Source organism: Mustela erminea, chromosome 10 (genome assembly GCF_009829155.1).
Source record: "Mustela erminea isolate mMusErm1 chromosome 10, mMusErm1.Pri, whole genome shotgun sequence".
NCBI classification, from domain to species: Eukaryota; Metazoa; Chordata; class Mammalia; order Carnivora; family Mustelidae; genus Mustela; species Mustela erminea.
This window is the reverse complement of record NC_045623.1, coordinates 56,577,425-56,582,110: the sequence shown is the minus strand read 5'-3', so window position 1 is coordinate 56,582,110 and position 4,686 is coordinate 56,577,425. Positions and strand designations below refer to the sequence as shown.

The 4,686-nt window shown below is 43.0% G+C and overlaps 1 long non-coding RNA gene across 1 annotated transcript; it reads right to left on the bottom strand.

The window, feature by feature from the left end:
• Nucleotides 1-1,317: 1,317 nt before the first annotated feature.
• On the bottom strand, nucleotides 1,318-4,198 carry LOC116600994. Its single transcript, XR_004289880.1, has 3 exons — nucleotides 4,029-4,198; nucleotides 2,054-2,162; nucleotides 1,318-1,479 (listed from the first exon to the last, which is right to left on the bottom strand). It is a non-coding gene; the product is annotated as an uncharacterized LOC116600994 (long non-coding RNA).
• Between the last annotated feature and the right edge of the window lie 488 nt (nucleotides 4,199-4,686).

Sequence of the window (4,686 nt, the reverse complement as noted above, 5' to 3'; positions counted from 1 at the left end):
GCTATTTGCATGAGGATTATCTAATGACGCAGCAAGGCTCGCCACAACGTGACCGTCGCCATTTTTCTGTTTTTATTCTATCTCTGCCATGTGATAGATGGGGGGGGTTTGGAAAAGGGAGAGAGACAGGTTTAAAAAAAAAAAAAAAACTTCCGGGTCTCATGACCGGGAAGGGAGAAAAACAAAAGGGAGACGAGACACAACTCCAGGGGAAAGGATGTGTGCGTGTGTGTGTGTGTGTGTGTGCGCGCGCGGGCGCGCTCGCGCGCGTCCCCCTCCTGCCTCGGCTCGGAGAAGGGAGGCTCCCGCAGCGGACACGGAGCATCCTCCCGTGCTGGGAGCCCAGTGACCTCCCCCGCCAGCCGTGGCGTCGCGCGTCCTGGTCCCACACTCGCTGCAAACGCTCCGCGAAGCTGTCAGCTTGGTCCCTTCTGGCCGCCTCCACTTGCTCTTCACCCCGGAGCTCGCGCCCTCGCTCCCAAGCGGGTGTAAGGTTCTGGGTTACCTTCAGGGAAGCCTCACCAGAAACGGCGGAAATAATAAAGTTCAAAGGCTACCGAATTTCCTGTGTTTTAAGATGGTTTGTTAACATGCTGTTGTTTATGACAACCGCGTGGCAACCCTAGGCACAGATCTTACATTGGTTCGAATCTTTCCTCTTGATTATATCCTTTTCTCTCTTCCCAAAGCGAGACACACCCTTGTGTGGTGTTCCATGGGGGGCGGGGGTAGATAGGTGGCCACGGACCATTCATCATACCTTCCTTGACTTAACTTTTTAAGACATTTTTAATAAGTGGGTGTTCAAGGCCAGGGAGCATTGTTTAAGAAGACAGTTGTATGCAGCAAGGTGGGTTCGCGTTACACTGATCGTATTCACATTTGGAGGGCGTGATAGACGTTTCATTCTTAGCCAAGTCTCGTGTTCACGGTTGCTGAAAAAAAAAAAAAAAAGCATTTGGGAGCTCTGCCACGTTTTTCAGTGAGATATAAAATTTTGTACTTTTGTTTACTACTGTATTTCCTTTGGGCACTTTCACTTTTGTTTTTCTTGAGTTTCCTTTCTGGTTTCTTTTCTCAATTTCGCAATTCACTGCAGAAATGGACTTCAGAATCGGCTAGGGTTCCTCGCTTTATTGGCGCAGAAAGAAGGCCGTTGAGTAGTGATGGAAGTTGCTCCAGGTCACACATTTAATTAGGGCGGAGCTTGGATTGAGCGTAGCTCACCTGATAGCTCTGCTGGAGGGGTGGAGATGGAGGGTGGGGGATGGTAACGTCTGGCCGCTACTCTGCTTTGTAAAATTGATAGCCTAGAAATTAAAGATGGAGAACACTTACCAGATCATTACCTTCTTGGGACTGGTGTGATTTGATTGCTTCTTCAAAATCCCCATTCTTGTGTTTTAACTCAACTGTATCTGTTAATTTAGATTCGATTTCACTCTTCCCTAGGAGAGTTGGTCATTTCAGGGAACAACCCTACATGATTGTAATGAATTGTTTTTGTTAGACTCAGAGTAGATCACTGCCCCTTTGTCCACCTACTGTTTCCTTTTTATATTTATTTTATGGTGCCTTTCACACTTCAGCATATGTAACAGTTGATGTATTTCCCTGAACTGAGGGTAAGCTTGGAGGGCAGGGCCATGCCATATTCATTTTCTATCTCCCATGGTTAACACCCTCCCTGGAAATGAATGAGCATGCATTAAAGCCTGATGAGGATTTTTTCTTCCCCCTGTAATTCCTTTCTAAACATCCCTAGGAAATTCTTCCATGTTTCTGGTGAGAGCAGAACACTGAAGATGCCTTTTGATTCCTACACCTTTGGCAGGCTTCTACTTTACAGAGCCAAGCAAAACGTAATTTGTTTAATCAGGTTTTTTGTTTTTTTTTTAAACCAAATGCTTTTTCCTCTCTTTTTACCTTGTTTGGTTCCTCTTCTTCAAATTCCTTCTAATTCACATAATTAGTTATGGCATCGCTTGCCTTTTGACTTTTGCTTTCTCAGACTCCAAAAGGCTGGTAAAGTTTAAACTTTGATTTGACTAACCCTCTTCAGCCTGGAGTCAAACGACCTGAGGCAGCATTCTTATTGAGACTCTCTTCCTGGAACGCAGTGAGGAGGCTGGCAGTTGAGCAGTATGAAAAGATCTCAGCATCTGGACAAAGAGTGCACATTTGTAGCTTTAAAACAGGGGAGAATAACTTGATGCACGAAATCATATTGAGAGCTCAAGGGTCTGGATTGTCCCACAGATGAGTTCATACACATCTGTATCAGTGAGGTTCCATCACATGTCTGAACATGAACTACAAGTATTCCTTTGGATGGCACAAATTAAATTGGTATTACTGATGGTAACATCTAAAGTCCGTATGTTTCATCCCAGAGAGCAACAGTGTGATCATAATTTTAAATGTAACAACATCACCTTCCAGCAAGGCAGAGATGGCACCCAATTATATTTAAAACCATGTGCTCCCTTAAGTACAAAGGTGAACAGAGAAAAAAGGAACATAAATCAAAAATACTTAAATACTTCTGTATTTCTTCCATTCATGTACGCTCACACATCATTACAAAGATCAAACTTTATTCCTCTGAAATACTACATAGTTGCTGATTAAAGTAAAGCTCTTATAGGCATTCTAACAACATTCTTTTTTTTTTAAAGACTTTATTTTTATTTATTTGACAGAAATCACAAGCAGGCAGAGAGGCAGGCAGAGAGAGGAAGGGAACAGACTCCCTGCTGAGCAGAGAGCCCGATGTGGGGTCTATGTGGGGCTCGATGTGGGGCTCGATGTGGGGCTCGATGTGAGGCTCGATGTGGGGCTCGATCCCAGGACCCTGGAATCATGACCTGAGCTGAAGGCAGAGGCTTTACTCCACTGAGCCACCCAGGCGCCCCACTAACAACATTCTTTATCTCTCCACTACATAGTTAAAACAATGACAATTTCTGATGTATGAGAGCCTGGACTTTGGAATCAGGTTCTGATCTCAGCTCTGCTAATGTATTACCTGGGCAACTTTCTCATCAGCTCTGATTCTATTTAAAGAAATATGAAAATGAGTATAAGTCATTTAAAGAAATATGAAAGAAATATGAAAATGAGTATGAGTCGCCTACTTCAAAGAGAAGCTTTTAGGAGTGACATTTCATCAGAATTTAATAAAATATATGGGAAACCCCCACCCTGGTATGATGCTTAGAAATAATCTTCAATAATGGGGGGTTGTAATAATATTTTTTAATGTATTTTTATCACATGTGCTTCCTAGAATTATTCTTTTTCTTTTGGCTTCCTGCTCTTGAAAATTCAACAAACCTAGTATTAGTGAAAGTTCTGTGATTCTGAAAATAAGTTAAGTCCTGCCTTCAAGAAGTTCACACTTCAGCCTTGGAAAAATACATATAGAGGTAATTTTTTTTTTTTAAGATTTATTTAGTTATTTATTTGACAGACAGAGATCACACTAAGGCAGAGAGGCAGGGAGAGTGAGAGGAAGGGAAGCAAGTTCCCTGCTGAGCGGAGAGTCTGATTTGGGGCTCCATCCCAGGACCCTGAAATCATGAGCCGAAGGCAGAGGCTTAACCCACTGAGCCACCCAGGCGCCCCCATATAGAGGTAATTGTACTGAGACTCATAGATGGAAGACAAACACTTGATTCATACCACTTTATGATAATCTAACCAAGAAGAAGCATTTACTTAAGATCTAGCTTCACTAACACCCAAGCAAAGACAAACCTTCTAGAAGCAGTTAGGAAAATGCCACACACACACCCCCATCTCCCAAACCCTCACATTTTTTTTAAAGATTTTATTTATTTATTTGACAGAGAGATTACAAGTAGGCAGAGAGGCAGGCAGAGAGAGAGAGGAGGAAGCAGGCTCCCTGCTGAGCATAGAGCCCAATGCGGGACTCGATCCCAGGACCCTGAGATCATGACCTGAGCCAAGGCAGCAGCTTAACCCACTGAGCCACCCAGGCGCCCAAACCCTCACAGGAAGATTACCTTTAAAACCCCATCCAGTCAGTATGATTCTGCAGCTGCTGAAAAGAGTTTTCTGGTTCGGTGTAAGAGACAGTCTTGCTTTCCATCCAAGTAAAAACTATGCCAGATTGTACTTTTGAAATAATGCTGGAGACGTGTAGTTAATAGGAAGCACTTCTGGTTGTTAATTAATTCGACCACTTTAATCAAGAACTATTTTCCGAGAAACTTATTCCCAGCCCTGGGTCAGGTGCTAAAAAAACAAAGATGATGAAGACATAGACTTTGTCCTTAAGCAACTCATTCAACAAATGTTTATTGATTACCTACTGGGGATGCAGTGGTGAAACAGATACTGAACTTACTAGCCAAGGACTGATACACACACCTTATCTTCACAGCGCCCTCAAGAAGTGTTTGATTGACACAGGGTCTGGGCAAGGCAAAACATAGACCCTGCCCACAGAACATTCTTTGTTCCTCAAAACAAAGAACAGCTCTTGAAAAAAAAAATTTTTTTTTGGTCTCTACAGCTCAGTCTTAGAATTGTGAAGTGAAGGAAATTAAATTCAATTCTCCCGGAGTCTAGGCTATTTAAACAGCTTTCTGGTCTCTCAGTTCCTGAGTTTCTCAACTCTTATTTCAGTCTCCAAAGGCTGATTCTAATATGCAAACCTGC